At 41.1% G+C, this 20,840-nt stretch overlaps 1 protein-coding gene across 3 annotated transcripts in view; it reads right to left on the bottom strand.

The window, feature by feature from the left end:
* Positions 1-20,840, bottom strand: part of LINGO2 (leucine rich repeat and Ig domain containing 2) — a 932,046-nt gene that overhangs the window by 579,673 nt on the left and 331,533 nt on the right. For 2 of the 3 annotated variants that reach the window (XR_011558292.1, XM_070742463.1), the window contains exon 3: positions 4,835-4,912. The exons of the other annotated variant lie outside the window; for it this stretch is intronic. The gene's annotated coding sequence lies outside the window, so the exon portion shown is untranslated. The remainder of the gene's footprint in view (positions 1-4,834; positions 4,913-20,840) is intronic. 3 annotated transcript variants of the gene reach the window in all.

Raw genomic sequence — 20,840 nt, 5'->3', positions numbered from 1 at the left:
GGTTTAGTTTCTTTAAATCCAAAATGGCTCTCCAACCTCCGGAGGACTTTGGAACCATAAATAGGATGGAGTAAAAACCTAGGCCCTTCTGACCGGAAGGAACCGGTTGAATGGCTCTGATGGACAATAGATGAGAAATGGCCTCCTCCATACGGTTACAATCTGAGGATGACCTGGGAGAAGGGCAGGAAATAAAACGTTTAGGGGGAGGAGAAATAAATTCTAAAAGAAGGCCTGTTTGAACAGTGTCAATGACCCAAGGGTCCTTGGAGGTGAGACGCCAATTAGAGGCGAAATGAGCTAGGCGACCCCCTATGGGAATGGAGGTAAGATTACCATCTAGGTTTTTTTGAAGCCCTGTTAGAGGAAGCTCCCCTTTGGAAACGAAAACCTCTACCCCTGGAGTTCCTACCTTGGGAACGAAAGCGGGGGGAATACTGACCTGGAGATCTCTGATAGGAAGCCGCTTGATCTTGCTGGCGCCCTGGGCGACGAAAGGACTGCGTTTTGGTAACCTTTTTCGTGGTTGGACCCAAAACCTTCTTCTTGTCCGTGGTCTCCGTGAGGAGTGGATCCAGAAGATCACCGAAGAGAAGGTCGCGCTTTAAGGGGCCCTGGGATAACTGCCACTTTTGGCGAACTCCCGCTTGCCAAGGGCGAATCCATAGGAGTCTTCTTGCCGTTGTAGAAGCTGCAATAGACTTAGCAGAAAATCTAGTAGATTGCAAGGTGGCATCAGCCACGTACTGGGCAGCTGCAAAGACCTTGTTGAAGTCTTGTTGACCTCTCAAGTCATCGGGAGGAATGTGCTGTTGAAGTTGGCGAAGCCACAGCAGCATGGCTCTGGAGAAGAAGGAGGCCGCTGCCGAACTTTTAATGGCCCAGGAATCAGCGGAGAATCCTCTTTTGAGCATTTGCTCGATGCGCTTGTCCTCTGGGCGGAGGACTTCCTCCGCCTCGCCTGGCACAGCCGCTGCCGAGTGAAGAATCTTGACAGGTTCATCTGGTTTGGGAAAAGACAGAAGCTCTTCATAGGAAGAGGAGAGTTTATACAACTTTCTGTCCTTGGTGGAGGGATTAAGGCCAGAGGCTGGAAAATCCCACTGTTTGAGTAAGGCATCTTTAAACAATTTAGGCATAGGAATTACCTCGTTATCCTCCTGTTCCTCTGTGAAGTAAGGTAAATTCTCCTCCGGGGGATCAGTGGAAGTGGAGGCTTGTTTCTCCTGGGCCGCTAATCCCGTAGAAATTCTAGCTTTGAGGAGGAGAGATTTGAATAGTTGAGAAGGAAAAATAGTAATTGGAGGAGGGACCTTTATTTGGGATTCCTCATCCTCTGATAAGCCCTGAAAAGGGTCTTCATCCTCCTCTACATCCTCATATTCATCCTGGGAGGATTCTGAATCATCCTGAATAGGAGCTCTGACCGCTGGGGAAGAACCCAAGGGGCGGGAGGAACGAGAAGGAGGAAGAGGTAAAGGAAGCTCATTGATGGTGGAGAGTTTGGCATCAATGGCTTTGGACAACACAGCAAAAATAGATTGGAACTCAGGAGGTAAACTGGAAATATCAGCAGAAATGGCAGAAGAATCCCTAAAGGCCTGGGAGGATCCTGGCTGGGGGGAATCTTCAATAATATCTGGTTCCTCTGGACCTATGCCCCATAGGTTAGGTTGGGGTCTGTCTAGGTTTGGCTCATCCAGAGATAACACAGGGACCCCAGAAGGAGGCAGACTAGAGGCCTCTGGTGGGTCTTGACTACTGATTACTTGGGCCTGCACTTTCAAACGTTTTGCTGATTTGTCATGAATTTTTTGTAGGGCTAGGTCCCTTCTCTTCTCGGCCCTGGTGACCTTGGTCGAGGGGCGGGCCCCTGGAGAAGAGGAGGAAGAGGCCTGGGGGATACTAGTAATCTCATCGCCTGTAGGCCTGGCCTCTCTGGGACCTTTAGTTGTGCCTCTCTTGGGAAAAGTAGCCATAGTCTGACAATTAACAGAAGACAAGGCTGAGCCAATAACTGAATTATAAGGAGAAGATTTCAAGGACTTCCCAAGAGGAATGGATCCTGCTTCGAGGCCTCGAAGCTGCTGAAACGTGAGGACAATCTGGGCAAACCCAGAGTTCGTGCCCCCAAATCCAGCGGGGCCAGCCTCCCTAAACTTTGTAATTAAGTAAACCAAGGCACTCTGGTTGGAGGCTTAGCCGGTGGAGAATTTAGCCTGGGACCCCCAAGGCCCGCTCCCGGATCCACGCGGTGGACTGAGGCCTACGCGGCTGGCAGAAGGCCAACACGAGAGGCCTAGAATTTAAAAAAAGGGCGCGAAGGCCTTCGCGCCGAAAAAAATCGCTCCGTAGAATTTCTTAAGGGAAAAGCGATCGACTAAGTCCAGGAGACTAGAAGGCGTCTCACTCCGCAGGAGGTATTTTATAAGCCCTTAAATATTTGTATACAATAAATAATCAATAATTCAATGATAAATACTTGCACCAGGACCTCCAGGCCAAAGGATTAAAAGAATCCACAAGCGGCCGCAGGAATCGTAACCGGCAAAACCGCCGGGGGAAAACGAAACCGCAACTTCTCCCAAGGAAAAAAGCCGAGCCGCTTTTTTTCTTTTTCTCTTTTAAACGGCTGGCGCAATTAGTGCAAGTAATTAAATAAAGACAATAAATCTTACTACTTTTTGAAGGAAAGATCGAAGGGAAGGTGTTAGAATGTTGAACGAGCTATCACAATACAACCGCAGGATATGCGAACTGAGCGAATTCTGGGGAAGGGGCGGATCCGGCAAGCTTTTTTAATACTAGGCTCAGTTCCACCGGATTGGACATGAGCAACCCATGTGACTGCTGGACCCGCTCCTTCAGTACGGAGAAACCTGTCTTCACAGCAGACAGGTTACAGATACGTACAACAGGGTCCTGATGTCCAGTCAATTTCACAAGCTGCTTGCTGGCACACCCCCCCAAGGTTTCAATAGTCCAAGGCACAAACCAGGATTGTAGCCACCAAAGTTCACAGACAGGTCTCACGAATCTCCAAGATAAAACTCCACAAGCCAGGAAGGGTGGGGCCCCCTTTTTCCTTTCCCAAGAGCACCACACCCAAACCCAGCTGCAACCACTAATGCTGGAAATACCTAGCCAATTGCGTTCTTCTCTCGTTAGCTCTCCTCTGTCGCATATCTATGAAGTCACTAGCATCTTCCCCCAGGGAATCCAGGCTGCTTGCTGGGGAGAGCTCCCCCTGGTGGAACTCTGGCTGTCCTTCATCTTCAGCCTGGGATTCAGCTTCTTCGTCAGTCTGCCCCTCCTGGTCCTCAGCCTCTGAGCTGGACACCGACAGCAAATCAGCCATTCCCGGAGGGGTCCCAGGCTGAACCACAACACAAAATAACGAAAAATCACCTATATTTCTCTTTTTTTTCTTTTCAAAATGATGGAAGAACTCCCAAGATCTTTCCTGAGACAAATGTATTCTTCAAAAGAGGAATATTACCTTTGGATCCTCCGGGACTTGCAGGAAATCAAGACATTGACATCCACATGGCAACAGACACATACAGAAATATGTATACAGAACACCTAAACAGTGTTCCCTCTAATTTTTTGGGGGGGTGGGCGGAAAAGTATAGTGTCTGAGCGGCACAGAAATAATAAATAAATAAATAAATAAATAAATAAATACATACATACATACATACATACATACATACATACATACATACATACTGTGTGTCTATAACAGTGAGCTCATAATAGGGCAACTCTATCAATATTAAAATGCCACTTAAATAGTTGAGCTACTTTCAAACTAGATTTTGATTTTTTTCTCTCTTCCTTACTACCATTCTTTTTCTTTCTCTTTTCCTTCCTCTCTTTTTTCTATCTGTTTCTCTCTCTCTTCCTCTCTTCCTCTCTCTCTCCTTCCCTCTCACTCTTTCCCTCTCGGCTTCTGGGCAGGTTTGAAAAACTCTGAGTTGATGATGATTTTTAAGTGAGCGATTGCTCACTGCTCAGCTTAGAGGGAACTATGCACCTAAATCTATCCTACTGTACATATTTTCTCCAACACACAACTTGGGGTCAGTGGGAATCAGATTGCAGAGACTCCACTAATGATTTCCTGAACATAATTTGCAAAAATAGCAACATTGTCTAGCTTCTTTTCTGAGGAGTAGTAAAGGTAGGTTCTTATGTTGGCATTTTTTCCCCTTATGGTTATGAGGAAGGTTATGAGGAAGAATCCTATATTAGGTTGACTGGGAATCATTTCACTTATCCTTACATTGCTTGTGAATGAATTATTTCATTATTATCATTATAGTTTTAATTGCTTGATATATACTGCTCTGTGATGGACACAGTTAAAGATTGTTAACTACCATTGTTAAGTAAATGTTATTTCCTGAAGCAATGTATTGAAATATAGAAATAGAGTGGATAGGTTATTTCTTCTGTTTTGTATTTATAAACAAGCAGTACAAGAATTCATAGCCAAAATTTCCTTGGCCGGACAAGAAATATTGGGTCTCTCATATTTAGTGAGTCTAGCTGTACAATAACACATTTGTCAAGAGACATAGCTTCTCAGAGCCTATGCAATATGATTTCAAGATAATATCAAAAGAAAGGATTTTAAACTTGCCATATTCTGAAATAAAGGCTTGTAGAATTCAATAGGACTTATTTCTGAACAAGAACAGCATTGTTTGTTGTGGTACAAAAGCAGTGTAAATGGACATACTGATAGATGTAGATATTGAAAAAATGCACCCTAATTTGTATAACACAAATACTGAAGTAGAAAAAACAAGTAGATCAAATATCTTACTTTGAAGATTTGGAATCCATTGAGAGAGGGACAAAGGGTGAACTTCTAACTATAACTTCCTGGTCCAGTTATTGCTTACTGAAAGAAACAAGAACAGAAATGATTAAAAAAGCTTGAAATGTTAATTTTCACAGAGACTTAGATTAGAAATGTTTTCAACACACCATATTTCTAAAATTAACAACTGACATAGAATGAGAAAGCCCTATCAAATCCAAACAATGCATTCAGTGAATGTAATAAAATTGAAACTTTTTAAAAATAATTTATCTATCTGTACTACTGAAGTTCCATATATCAAGCAAACTTTCTAAAGAGGTCAAACTGCATACACTATGTCAGTTTCAAGTTCTATAATTGCATTACAACTCCCTAAAACCATTTAAAATCCTGCAAAATATATTCATCAATGCTGTAAGTGGTACATTCCAGATCTCACCACTGTGTAAATGGAACTGTGAAGTTAAGGAGAATTATAAGTTTTCCAAAGTTGAATATGCAGTAATTTTATCCAAATTATATTTGCCTATCAAGAAAAGAAAACCATGATATCACGAAGCAACTGTTTAAGAATTTCTGACCATCACTTAACCAGTTAGGATCACAAAGGTCTAAAATACACTTTACGGTAGCTTTGATAAAACAAAGCATTCATAGTTGCTTTTTCCTAATATGGTGAATACTAAATTCAGAAAATGCCATATTCATTGCAAAAATATACCATATCTCTGTGAAGTTTTCTCTTCTTCCTTTTATTACAACTTAATAAACTTTTATTACAACTTAATAAAGAATTGAATGCTGAGATGATGCTATGGAAAAAATAACCAAACTAATTTCACTTCCAGTTGGTCCACTGATTTGTGGTTCATCAGAATAATTATATTTGGAAAGAATGGGTATTGCTATGAAGCTTTAATTATGGAACGGCAGCTCATAGTTCATGAATTGAGGTCCCCTTTAACTTAATAATGTCTCTTGGCATACTTATGCTCTTAGTTCAGTGTAAATGCCAGACCAAATGAAGCATAGAAACATAGAAGACTGATGGCAGAAAATGATCCATTTAGTCTGCCCTTATACTATTTCCTGTATTTTTATCTTAGGATGGATATATGTTTATCCCAGGCATGTTTAAATTCAGTTACTGTGGATTTACCAACCACATCTGCTGGAAGTTTGTTCCAAGGATCTACTACTTTTTCAGTAAAATAATATTTTCTCATGTTGCTTTTGTTCTTTCCTAAACTAGACCTAAACTAGACAGGTAGTATGATCATGTTCACAACTCTACTTCAATATCTTTGCATGCTTGATTCTCTTAGAGCAGGGATGTCAAACACAATTTCATTGAGGGCTGCAGCAGGTTGTGTTTGACCTCAAGGGGTGGCCAGAGTGGCTGTGGCCACAGGGGTGCCTGTGATGGCTGAAGCACTCTGCTGGTGAAAAAGGGCTCCATAGCTCCATTTTCGGCTGTGACAGCCTCCTGCCACTCTCTGACAGTGAAAATGGATCTCAGGGAGAGTCACGCACAGCCCCCACAAGCTCCATTTTGCTTGCAGAGGCACTGTTGGCCAGCCCTTCATTGTTTCCAGGGTGGTCACACTGCCCCGTGGGTCAGATCCAGCCCCTGGACCTTAGGGAGTTCTGAAGATTTATTACAAAAAACAAGCAAAACAAAACATATCATTAGAGCAGATTTGTTTACACGTCTTCTGCAATAAGTAATGTGATTAAGACACCGCCCACACATATCAAGAATTTTGTACGCACAAGTCAGACGAGAAAATATACTACATTTAGGTCTTTGTGTTAAAGCAGAAGTGGGCCATTTGTGAACTTTACTTCACTAGAAGCCCCCCTAAATAATTTACTATACCCCTCAATTAATTTTAATTAATTCAAGCTTTTGGCAAGAGAACTCTACCATAGTCTGTTATGGGCAGAAGGACAGAAGAGGAAAAAATGTTACAAAAAGTGAAGGGAAAAGAACCTCGTCAGAGAGAAAATGGATGGCTAAACCCCTGTCTAGCTCTTTCCCTGTTTCTCCTTGCTTCTGTTCAAGACACAATTAATATGTAAACCAATTTACAGAAATCTCTTACATGATGAGGAAAAAGCAGCTCACCTCTATACTAAACATGGGAAGCCCTATATAGTAGATGTGAATGTAGGGGTGTTGGGAATTGGATTGTAAACAGATGCATGCACAAACCTTTCCAGTTTTGACCTATTCAGTTATACCTCTCTATCAATCTGCAACTGTTTCTGACTATCCCTGAATCCTATTCATTAAAGAACCACTGGAAGGAGGGGGAATTTTCTCATGATCTCTACTCTTGGGTTTGATAGAAGTGTAAAGTAATAGGAAGGTTGAAAACAAGTTGGGAGATCTTTATACATTGAAAAACTGGATACTTTTGTGGATTCTCAACTTCTCTGAAACTAAACTTTCATGAGATAGATTAGTATTATGATTCCCCAAATTCCAGGACAAAAAACTATTTTCCTGATCTGAATTAGCAGCATCCTAAAATATCCTGTATAACCTATCTAACTATAGATTTGTTAGTACAGTGGTCATTTCAGTGCTTTTAATCTAACTTTTACATTCTATTTTCTGTACAGGTAACATATATAAAGACTTTTCTTAAGGCAGTGGAACAGCTTGGACTACAGCTTGGGAAGCAAAGGGGAGAACGAATCCCTGGGAACATTTCCCACAATGTTATAAGGCTATATAAATCCACGGAGAACAGTCTGACTGAAGAATGTTAAGTGACCATTCCTTCAATATCTGCCAGTGACAAGACAGAAATAAACCCCTGTCCTTAATAGTGAACTTGTCACGCAGCTGACAGCTTGCACTTGTTTCATTGAGCTCATTTGGGAACATTAAATGTATTTCTTTGAAACGTTTCTTTATCCCTTATTCTTAGATACAATCCTCTTAACTATGTAATTCCTTGTTAATGATGCTCATAGATCTTCTTCCCTTGTTTTTTATCTGTTATCTTATCCTCAAGTCCTTGGTGAGTAATCAAAAATGATAAATCATAAGAGAATAAAATAAATTAGTATGTTTCCTAGTTTAGCTAGAACCAAAAGTACATACTGGTGAATACAAGACTATAGAGATAACTCACCTTGAGTAAGAGTTCAAACGCAAACCACAATTAGCCTCTTGGTTCTTATTGGGAGAAAGTACAGGTAGTCTCCAATTTACGACCACAGTTGAGTCCAAAATATATGTTGCTAAGTGAGGCATTTTAAGTGATTTTTTTTTTACCTTTCTTGGCACAAGTTGCTAAATGAAACATTGCAGTTGATAAGTTAGCAATCCGGTTGCTAAGTGAATCAGGCTTCCCCGTTGAGTTTGCTCATCAGGTCATGAAAGGGGATCCCATGACCTTGGGACATAGCAATGGTCATAAGTAGGAACCCTCTGCCAAGCATCTTAATTTTGATAATGTGGTCATGGGGATGCCCTAAAGGTCGTAACTTAGACGAACGGTCATAAGTCACATTTTTCAGTGTCGTTGTAACTTTGAACAGTCACTAAACAAAATGTTGAAAGTCAAGGACTGTCCGTAATATGGGGTAGGGAGGACTAAACAAACAGTCACTAAACAAACTGTTGAAAGTCGAGGACTGTCCATAATATGGGGTAGGGAGAATGCAAAGGAAGCTTAAGTGTTGTTAAGTAGAAAGTCTCAGACTGTTGCCTAGAAGTATAGTGAATGAATTTAGACAAATGCATCATTCTCTTGTTCCGGGTGTTTGGTCACAGACTAAGTACATCCCTGAATAAAAGTCAGCATGACCCTATTTAAATGAATCTTCAAAACTTGACTGTTTCCTCAGGCTTTTAATTACAATGGACAATTAACCTCTTGTGTGGTATTTTGGCTTTTTAATTGGGGTTCTTTTTCTGGACTCTTCTGTTTAGGTTTTGAACTATTGTGTGTTCTAGTGTTGTTAATTCTGTACGTTGACCAGAGATTTCACAGTGTGAAGTGGCCAAATACCCACAGTTCTTCTACCTGGTGAACTGACCATAGTACAAGTATTAGTTTTAATTAAAGCAGATGAATAGGTGCATTAGTTCTCCATGTAAACACCTTCAACATTAGCATGGGGAATACCAGGGAAAGACTGAATATTATAGTTTAGCCAACATTCACAATAACATTGGACCATACCTGTGAGTCTCCTGTCACCTCAAGTCAAGAAGTTGAGCTTAGTGTGAATTGTCAGTAAATAGGTAACTTCTAGCAAAATCACTTGATTGCTAAAAAAAAAAGTTACTCATGTTTTGCTTCACTGTCAGAACTAAATTATTCTCCAGATGGTCAGTCAAATGATGAACCTGCTGAGCCAACAGGAGAGACAAAATCTACCAAAACTGATGGAACCTTTCCAGTTCTATTCCAAGTTCCTTCATGTTGAACTAAAGAATGGCATGAAAGAAGTTGGGCAATTTACTGTTGAGACAAGATGTATATTCTAACAAACACACTCAGTAGTATAGGTACTCAGACCTCTGTCCCAGGATTCCCAGTATTATGTGGATGCACATGAAAATAGCAGGGTATTTTTGCATTAAAAAGAATCAAAATCAATATGCAGTAGTTGACTGACTTTTAAAAAGTGAGGAAAAGCTAGCCTCTGAATAATGTAATTGCCAATACATTTTAAATTCAGATGTCTCGGACAAAGAATATTGATTCTAAACAATACACGCACATCTTATATTTTCCTAGTTCAACTGATTGGTCTTACTGGCTATCTGGATTAAAAATGGCTGGCTTAGGAATTTAATTATATTTTCTTGTCTCTGGAGCAGATATAGAAGCAACCAAACAAAAGGGAAACCAATTAGCAGCTCTGTTGATTTATCCTCCTGGGCACCAGAGGCTTATGTGAGGAGATGCTTAGAAATCTGTGACCCGAATGATTCTGTGATATTTGTTAAATAGATTTAGCCAAATATGAAAATCTTTTTAGTATCCATGTTAAAAATGAGTGTCTAAAGCAAAATTTAAATATAGCAAGATATTGGGAAAGAAAGTAATGTGATTTTTATCGGTCATTTCCCATCTTCCTATTTTAATCCTTCATGTATTATTATTTAAGATTGTAATTAAAGTACTAGACAAGGGGAGAATCAAGTTCAAATCCCAATCTTCTGGTGTTGTTTAGCCACTTCCAAGTGTTCTTGACAGACCAGAAAGTGCTTCTTTCATCTGTTGTAAGTTTATACTTGCTTTATTTAGCCACATAGTCTTCAGGGCTACTATAACTACCATCAGATAAGAATTACCATGAAATGAAAGAAAAGAAATACAGAAAACTCTAGCATTTTGTCACTGTCTAATGGTTGTCTGGATTTGACCAGCCTGGATTTTGTAATCTTACCACTAAGTCATGAAGTGTAATATACGTTAGATCAAGTTAGTTAGATGTGTGTTCATTGAAATGCACTTTAAACTAGGTATTTATATTCTGAGTAGTTGGAGCTTGAGGGCTACTTGATTGTTTTGCAATGTGTGTTCTGAGTTCTGGGAAGATGTTATATGTCCCAATTTGAAATGCCAAAAATAAGGTAGGATATTTCCATGTAACATATGACATTCATTCATTCATTCATTCATTCATTCATTCATTCATTCATTCATTCATTCATTCATTCATTCTTATTTATTTATTTATTTATTTATTTATTTATTTATTTATTTATTTATTAGATTTGTATGCCGCCCCTTTCCGTAGACTCGGGGCGGCTCACAACACAATAAAAAACAGTTCATGACAAATCTAATAATTTACAATTTAAAATATTTTGAAACCCCATTATTAAACAGACATACATACAAGCATACCATACATAAATTGTATAGGCCCGGGGGAGATATCTCAGTTCCCCCATGCCTGATGACAAAGGTGGGTTTTAAGGAGTTTACGAAAGGCAAGGAGGGTAGGGGCAGTTCTAATCTCTGGGGGGAGCTGGTTCCAGAGAGTTGAGGCCGCCACAGAGAAGGAGGTTCTTCCCCTGGGGCCCACCAACCGACATTGTTTAGTCGATGGGACCCGGAGAAGGCCCACTCTGTGGGACCTAATCGGTAGCTGGGATTCGTGTGGCAGAAGGAGGTCTCGGAGATATTCTGGTCCAATGCCATGAAGGGCTTTAAAGGTCATAACCATAAACCATAAACCATTGATGACTAAGCTAGCATTGCATGGCTCCAATAATTTCTAAGAAAATATGCTTCATATAAGGGAATCATGGATCATTGATTGGGGGTGAGGAGAACAAATACACACAAACCACACAGAGATCAAACACAAATTGTAGCTTTTATGAGCAGCAGAAGTGACAGAACCCCAACTTCTATGCAAAAGGGAATGACTATATGGCAGCAGACATTAAAAAAATATCTGAAGAAGCACATAACTATACATCAGATTACATTCCCCTCTATCCCAGAAAGGAATGGTATAGCATAGAGGAAAATGTGTTCCCTAACAGAAGTGATGAAGTGCCATCTGCCATTGATCTGTGACCCAACCAAGGCCATAAATGCTATACTATACGGACAATGGCATGGAAAAAAAGCCCAGCTTAGGACTCATTCAAGTGTTCGATTGCATGGTTTATGCACCAAAAGAGAAGGAGAGAGAAGGGAAGAGAATCACAGGTGCGAGGAAAGAGAGAAGAGTGAACATTCAAAGTTCTTCAAGGGATGAAAGATTGGAGACATCTCAGCCCAAACTCTTAAGAATGCAGCATCACTTCTTTGGAGAAAAGGGAAATGAACAGCATCAGACCTTGTTTCCCCTCTCCTGATAAGCAACGAGTTATGGCAAGGGTGGGATTAAAAAAAATTAGATGCCAGTTCTCTGCTGGTTTACGGTGTGGGGCTTTTGTCTGGTGTCATAGCCGGGGTGCAGATGCTCGAGTTGGGTTCTAACCCATGAGCAATTCCGTCAAACTCAGGCCGGTTGCCTGGCACGGGGTGATAGGTTGTGCCATTAAATATTTTCATATGCTATCATAGCAATTTCTATGCCCCAGGCAGCCCAATCCACTGACAGCCAACGCCATGGTAGCATGGCATATTCCTTGTCTAGTTAAGAATACCTGAAAGGTGGCAGAAGTGAATTGGGGCCCGTTATCTGTCACTAAGATGTCTGGTACCCCATGAGTAGCAAACAACTTCTCTAATACTGTATTGCTATAACAGCTTCAGGCGAAGTATACAGCATTAACGCCAGCTCCACCCACTTTGAATAGGCTTCCACAAGCACTAAGAATGTCTGGCCGTGAAAAGGTCTGGCCAACTCGAGGTAGAGTTATGACCAGGGTGATCTTGGAGTGTCCCATTCATGTATCGGGACCACTGGTGGGGATGGTCTGGATTACAGTAGTACCTCTAGATACATGTTTAATTCGTTCCAGAAGGGAGCTTGTATGTCGAACAACTCGTATCTGGAACAAATGGCTTTAGACTTTGTTTTTCGCCTCGGACATAACCAGAAGCAAGGATTCTTGCACCACCTAGTGGACGCTCGGCTCGTATCCCGAATTTGAGCTCGGGTCTCGAAAAGAAATTTCTCTCCCCTCGTGGCTCGTATCTTAGAATACTCGCATGTGGAGCAGCTCGTATCTAGAGGTACTATTGTACTGGCAAACCTGGCACTTAGCTAACCAGTCTTCAACCCTTTGGTCTATTTTGGGCCGCCATAAGTAGCTGCTCCCCAGGGATTTCATGCCCACTATGCCAGGGTGGGCAGAATGCAAACATCCGAGTATGGTGTCCCTCAACTCAGGTGGCACTCTACCCTCTGTCCCCATAGGAGGCACCCTCTTAAGACTGAAAGCTTGTGCTGCTTGTTGTAGTATGGCTGTAGTATGGCTGGAATTCGGGCACCAGAGGCCATTGGGATTACCCCCTGTGCACACAGTCCAAAATCTGAGACTAGATATGATAAGAGCTGGACAGGGAGTCAATCTGTGTAGCCAAAACAGGGCCCTGTCACTCATCAATAACGAGCACACAGGGTCTTCCAGGGCCAAGGAGCACACAGGGTCTTCCAGGGCCAAGGACAGGGGGCAGCAGCTGAGGGTATCAGTATGGCTCAGCTGCTTGCCAGGGCGATAGTGGACCTGATAAGAGTATGAAGTAAAAACTTTAACCCACCAAGACATGTGAGGGTAGAGAATGTGGGGAGTCTGTCTGTCACTAGCCAACAAGCCCAAGAGAAGCTTGTAGTCAGTCACCAGATGGAAAAAAACTGGCATAAAAATAGTCTTAGAATCTGCAAACTCCAGCAACACTTGTGATGGCTTCCCAATCTAGCTGGCTGTAACTAGTTGCTTGGCTAGTGACTAGGGTCAGCACTTTTTTGTTAGTGTGTTTCAGCTGAAAATGACTCAGCCCTAAGAGATCATGGCCATCGGTTCTGTCTGGGATCCCACCTTTGTCACTAGTGTTTCATTTATGAAACCAGGGTTGACAGTAGAAACATAGAAACATAGAAACATAGAAGTCTGACGGCAGAAAAAGACCATCTAGTCTGCCCTTATACTATTTTCTGTATTTTATCTTAGGATGGATATATGTTTATCCCAGGCATGTTTAAATTCAGTTACTGTGGATTTATCTACCACATCTGCTGGAAGTTTGTTCCAAGGATCTACTACTCTTTCAGTAAAATAATATTTTCTCATGTTGCTTTTGATCTTTCCCCCAACTAACTTCAGATTGTGTCCCCTTGTTCTTGTGTTCACTTTCCTATTAAAAACACTTCCCTCCTGGACCTTATTTAACCCTTTAATATATTTAAATGTTTCGATCATGTCCCCCCTTTTCCTTCTGTCCTCCAGACTATACAGATTGAGTTCATTAAGTCTTTCCTGATACGTTTTATGCTTAAGACCTTCCACCATTCTTGTAGCCCGTCTTTGGACCCGTTCAATTTTGTCAATATCTTTTTGTAGGTGAGGTCTCCAGAGCTGAACACAGTATTCCAAATGTGGTCTCACCAGCATTCTATATAGTGGGATCATAATCTCCCTCTTCCTGCTTGTTATACCTCTAGCTATGCAGCCAAGCATCCTACTTGCTTTCCCTACCGCCTGACTGCACTGTTCACCCATTTTGAGACTGTCAGAAATCACTACCCCTAAATCCTTTTCTTTTGAAGTATTTGCCAACACTGAACTGCCAATACAATACTCAGATTGAGGATTCCTTTTCCCCAAGTGCATTATTTTACATTTGGAAACATTAAACTGCAGTTTCCATTGCTTAGACCATTTATCTAGTAAAGCTAAATCATTTACCATATTACAGACGCCTCCAGGAATATCAACCCTATTGCACACTTTAGAGTCATCGGCAAATAGGCAAACCTTCCCTACCAAACCTTCCCCTATGTCACTCACAAATATATTAAAAAGAATAGGACCCAGAACAGATCCTTGTGGCACACCACTTGTAACCTGACTCTGCTCAGAATACTCGCCATTAACAATAACTCTCTGATGTCTACGCTTCAGCCAGCTGCAAATCCATTGAACTATCCAGGGATTAAGTCCAATCTTCACTAATTTATCTATCAGCTCTTTATGTGGAACCATATCAAAGGCTTTGCTGAAGTCCAGGTAGGCAATATCCACGGCACCACCTTCATCCAACACCTTTGTGACATAGTCAAAGAAATCAATGAGATTAGTCTGACATGATTTGCCTTCAGTAAAGCCATGCTGATTTGGGTCTAATAAGTTATTGTTTTTTAGGTGCTGATTTATCCTCTTTTTGAGTAGAGTCTCCATCATTTTAACTACAACTGATGTCAAGCTAACTGGCCTGTAGTTACCAGCTTCTTCTCTACTGCCCTTCTTGTGAATAGGCACAACACTGGCCATTCTCCAATCCTCAGGAACTTCTCCTGTTAACAAGGATTGGTTAAACAAATCAGTCAGGGGGGTAGCAATGACAGATCTGAGTTCTTTAAGAACTCTGGGGTGGATGCCACCTGGACCCATTGCCTTATTTATCTTTAATCGTTCAAGTTCTTCTAAGACATCGGCTTCTAAGATCACTGGAGCTGAATCCGTACAGCTGGAAGCAATGCTATATCCCTCTATAGTATTATTTTGTAAGGTGTCTTTTGAGAAAACTGAACAGAAGTAGCTATTGAAATGGTCAGCGATCTCCTTATTCCCATTAATGCATGTATTATTCCCGGTACTAAGCTTCGTGATGCCGCAGTTTTTCTTCTTCTTATCATTAATATATCTGAAGAAGGTTTTATCCCCCTTCTTTACAGATTTGGCAATTTCTTCCTCTTTTGAGGCTTTAGCAGCATATATTATCTGTTTCACCTCCTTCTGTCTCATTTTATATACCTCCCTATCAGCTATACTTCCAGACTCTTTATACCTCCTATAGGCAGCCTTTTTTTCATTGACTATAGCCCTTACATCATTGCTAAACCATAGCGGTTTCTTCTTCCTTTTACCTTTAGTTATTTGTCTTACATACAGTCCAGTGGCTTTTAAGATGGCCTTTTTTAATACAGTCCACTGGGTGCTCGCTCCTGCCATTTTATCCCTCCCCTTTAATTCATTATCTAAATATTCTCCCATTGCATTAAAATTTGTTTTTCTGAAATCCAATACTTTGGTTGCATTATAGGATTGCTCACAATGAGTTTTTACATCAAACCACAAACATAGATGGTCACTGCAACCTAAATTTTCTCCCACCTTGACATCTGAAACCCAATTCCCATTCGTAAAAACTAAATCTAGAATATTCTCCCCTCTAGTTGGTGTCTTAACCAGCTGTGCCAGAGCTGCTCCTGTAAAGGCCTCTACTATATTCTTACTTTTGCATGTAAGGGCACTGGGGATATTCCAGTCAACATCAGGCATGTTGAAATCACCCATAACCACAATATCTCCCTTTATTGCCATTTGGGTAATTTCATCCACCATCTTGTTGTCATATTCCTCGGATTGCCCTGGAGGCCTATAGATCACCCCAATTCTAATGACAGAACCTTCTAATGACAGTAATGTAGGCGAGACCAGTGGTTGAACAATAAATTGTTTATTCAACTTCAGTACCATAGCAAACTCTGAACAGAACCTAGCCAGCTTGACAGCTCCTTTTATACTCAAGCTGTCAAGCCAGGAACCAATAGTGGTGCTCTAATATCCTGCTTGCCAGCTGCTCACATCTCAGCTCAGATGCAACTTGCAGCCGGCTTGGCTTTTGGCAGTGGTGTAAGTCCAAGCACTTGCGCCTGTTGTTTTCTTTTTCATTTTTAATGCTATATATGAGTAGTAAATTAATTAATTGCAGGAAGTGGGTTATACTTTGGATAATCCATTTTAATTGCCTCTCCTTAAGCAAAATAAGATTCTGAAAGGCCTAGGATGCCTTATTGATAAATCTTCTAGTCTACCCACAATGTGCTATCTGTGTTTGAAAAATGGAAGAGCAGGATCCATTTAACCTATCTTTGCTTGATATTGGCTGCATAAAGAGTGAGACCTTTACCACATTATATGCAATTTCTGATTTAATTCACAATTGCTTCACAGTGGGAGAACAGTTTATCCAATAAGTGAATGTCATTGGCACCTTTTTTTCAACTAGGGTCTCTGCAATTTGGCAGTATTTTCTACTCAAAAAGGCATTTGGGGGATTTCCAGATGCCGTGATTGAATTCTAGCACATTTCCAATTTTATTGATAAATGCTTCAGAAATGCCAACTGAGTTTAACTTATCCTTACTGCAAACACTTGGCATGATTGTCTTTCTCCTTCTAAGTTATTTCTCAACACTAATTAGATCTCATGAAGATAGTGAAGATATAGAAAATATCTAGACACAAAGACACATTTTTCAGAGAACCCTTCTAGTAAAAATACCAAAGCATTTTAAACCTAAAAAAATGTTCACAAAAACATTTATTTATAAATAAATAATTCTTGCATTTGTTTGCATTTGAATTATTTGCAACAATTATTTTATTTGTTTTGAATTTTTTTTACAAACTTCCCCAATTGTAACAACAAAATAAAACAAAAAAAAAAGGGTTGGGGGAAGGATTATAAACTTAATATATCACATATCCATCAAAACTAAAATATTTTTTTAAAATCTTCATTAAAGAGAATCCATTATAATACACTACTGTTGTATAGAGTATAAATATAATTCTTACTAATTTGCTGCACAAAAGTGCTAATATTTCATCCTTCATAGAAATGTTTACAAACACAGCTTATGAAAATCACAGATACAGTATTACCATTTTAGTCACTCATATGCTTTGATGTTGTATGATAATATGATTGTGTTGAATGTATGTTGATAACATTTATTAAAGCTGTGATTTTGATTTATTGGATAATTTTGGAATTATTAAATGTCCTATATATACTGTATGTTAACTTTTGCTGTCAGCTGCTTAGAGTCAAACGTTGAAAGTGGCCTAAAAACATTTGTAATGATTTTTTTAAAAATAAAGTTAGAATAGGACTTTATTGAGTGATCCTCCAAAGAGCTGACTCCCTTGGAAGGAGAGTATGCATTAGTTATCATATCCTGCAGTGCTGGGGGCATCGTTTGCCAAACCTCATTGGAACGTAGGCCTGCTGCTGATGGAGTAAATGTGGCGGAAGGAGGTTGAGGCCCATATAGTTTCTGTGGCTGGAACCATGGCTGTGATGTAGGCACTGTCAACTCTGGCCTAGATGTTATCTCAGCAGACAGATAAGGTGTTGCCTGGAGGTCTGGCGACAGGTCTGTACTGTATACCAATGCCATTGATCCCGTATGAGCTCCTGGAGGGAAACCAGAAAGTTATGTCCATGTTAGGCAAGGCTGGTGGCTGAGGGCCTGGGGGTGAATTCAGCGAGGCCTGCTTCTGAGCGGCCTCCAGCTGTGCCTCTAGAGACTTGATTTTTCTCTCAGCCTCTTTCAGGGTGGCAGAAGGAGGACTTGGCCTTTGATTTTGAAGAATGGCCTCTGTCCTTAACTTTAAAAGCCTCCTCCCTCACATTAGCTGCCTCAGTGGCGCTAGGGGCATCAGGAGTCAGATCTGCCATGCTCGTGTACTCACAGAATGATTCCTGTCGCCTTGAAACTCTCTCTCTCAAGCTGCAAGCATCCATGCACTCTCGGTAACTCACAATCAGGGTCTGATGACTCATTCGCAAAGGAGCTGACTCACTGACTTCCGGTAAGGAAAATGGCGGGCGCAACGTTTCCGGCGCTCAAAATAGCGGGCGCAACTGAGTTGGTGCCAAAGTAAGCCTGGGGAAGCTTCCCTAGCTCCGAAATGGCCGGCGCTATATCGCTGATGGAGGTGTTCTCCCGGCGCTCCCCACAGTTCATCCGTTGCTTGCCGAGGCGTGGGTTTGCCAGGCGGTCATTGCCACCGTCCCCGGCAGCTCTTCAAAGGTCGCCTGTCAGCTGTTAAGCGGCTGCCACCCAGCTGGGTTTGCTGTCGCCACCACCACCGCCACTCCCAAGCTCGCATGAAAGGAGGTCTCTTTATAAGAACCTCCAAGGCCGGATTGCCCTCTTTCGCTCACCTGACGGTAAGGGGCTTTGAGGGTGGGGCATGGTGAGCGGGTGAATGGAGGGGGGCCTCTGGGGCACCCAACTCCCTCCGTAGTGCTGCAAGCAGGTTTAGCCACAGAGGCCAGGGACCTCACCACACGTTGCTGGCCCACGATGACAACCCTAGGCTGGAAGGGGTATGGCCTCGGAGGCCAGGGATCTGGCCTGGTAAGGGCCTTGACGTCTGGACAGTGCTCGATGAGAGTAGAGGCCCTGAGGAGGTGAAGAAGTTGCAGGCTGTACCCTCAGAGGGCAGAGGCCTGAAATATTCTGTCTTCTGTTCCTCAACCTGCAGATAGAGAAAGAAAAGGGAGAGAAGAAAGGAAGGAAAAAAATTAGTTTATTACAGTAACAGTTTAGGAGCAGAAAAACTCTAGTCCCTACACTACGAGCTTTGATGTCACGAAGACGTCCTTCCTGGAGGCCATGTTTCGTCTGACCAGGAAGGACGTCTTCGTGACGTCAAAGCTCCGCCCTATTGGGATTCCCCACCTCCTTTCCAGCCTCCAGATCGGCCGAAAACGCCGCTGCAACCTTCTGAAACAGCCGGGTGGCGGCGGCCAGTGGAGAGCCATTTTGCGATTTCCCCCCCCCTTGCACGCATTAATCGCTTTTACATTGTTTCCAATGGGAAACATTGTTTCGTGTTACGAACTTTTCACCTTACGAACCTCCTTCCGGAACCAATTAGGTTCGTAAGACGAGGTATTACTGTATATATAAAGAAAAGAAACTAGAAGTATTTTTAAGTACATCCTGAACTATAGATGCTTTTTGATTTTTTTTAATCTGTTTTGCATATACAGAAAAAGCACCCAGCCCAGAAGCAGGAAAATATATTTAAAAGTTGAAAATTAATAAGTTTGGAGAAAACCAGTCAATAGTTGTAAACAATCAAGCTTTTGTAATAAACTGCTGTTTTTCCTTCTTCTCCACGCAAAGAGCTATTTTCTCTAAGAGGGATAATTTAATAAGTAGCCCCATCAAAAAAAGCTCATTGAAACTGGGACAACAGAGAAATGATTAGCACTAGATATTGTAGACCGGCTGCTAGCAATCTCAGGCAGCAAAAGAGCATTACAGCTGATATGAACAAATCCCTATTTGAGAAAAGCTGAGTAGTAGTCTATAAATAGTAGTCTATTTATGAAACACAATTTAAATTACACTTTTTCTCTGAACCTCAAATCTTCCTTTCTTTTTCTTTTAAAAAAGAAAGCAGGTTTCGCAAAATTTAAAATGTCTAATGCACAGATATATGGATAGACAGACAGACAGACAGCCACCGCTGAAGATGAAAGTCATTCTGTTCCACTGAAAGGATTGCTGATTGAAGACCAGAAATCTCAAGTTAATCGCTTGGCATAATTATGCTATTATATAAATGACCATAACGGTAGATCTGTGCAATATGCCTTCATTACTTTAAAATGGTCTCCAAAGAATAATTGTAGATTGAGTAATCAAAGTTTATGAACTCCCTGCCCCCCACATTTATAACATAAAACAGACTCTGTGATTATTCAGATGAAACATTTGTTTTTCCAGGGAACCAAGCGTCATAAAACCAAGTCTAATATAATAACAGAAAAGTATAAAGAAAACAAAGGGGGAACAAACCTATTCTTATCCCAAATTGGTGCATATGAATTAGGAAAGCCACTGTTGTTGGGAATCTGGGAACTGCAGTCCCAATCTAATCAAAGATTGTCAGAGAGCTTGCAAAGGAAGAACTAATGAAACAAGAATCAGGAATTCACAGTACAAAATCTGCTTTTTTGTGGCTTCTGTAATGTTGTATACTACTAAAGAAGGAGCATCACGGTGCACGTTTTTATCATTTAGCTCGAGACAAATGCCTTTGCCACTTTATTCTCAAGAATTCCAACTATTCTTTGTATTTATTTATTTTCTTCCTAGTTTTCTTGTTTGGTCCTGAAGAATGAAACCTTACCGGGGTTTTTTTATGAACACAGGAAACAACAGATTCTGGTCTGAATTTAGGAATGGAAAATGATATTTTTGGAATATTCTTCAGTCCACCCGCCTGCTCCCAAATACAAAGAACATTTGCAAACATTAATGTTTTGATTTCTAACACTGCATTTAAACCAGAGAGTGTGCTTTTTGCAATAATTATAAATACAGATATTCTGAACATAATGAGGGGATTAATATTCTTTAACAAGCTTTGAGATTTATAGCTGATTAGGCTTGTCAGCATGTTTGTTTTTCCTGAGAACATCTGTTTTGTGTGCCTGTGTGTGCGCACACACACATACACACACACACACATAAACGCACACACACCAGAGTCTGGGTACTTTATAGCAAGGTTCCCTTCACTAATAATTCTTGT

This window comes from Erythrolamprus reginae, chromosome 2 (genome assembly GCF_031021105.1).
Source record: "Erythrolamprus reginae isolate rEryReg1 chromosome 2, rEryReg1.hap1, whole genome shotgun sequence".
Lineage (NCBI taxonomy): Eukaryota > Metazoa > Chordata > Lepidosauria > Squamata > Dipsadidae > Erythrolamprus > Erythrolamprus reginae.
This window is presented reverse-complemented; position numbering and strand designations above follow the sequence as displayed.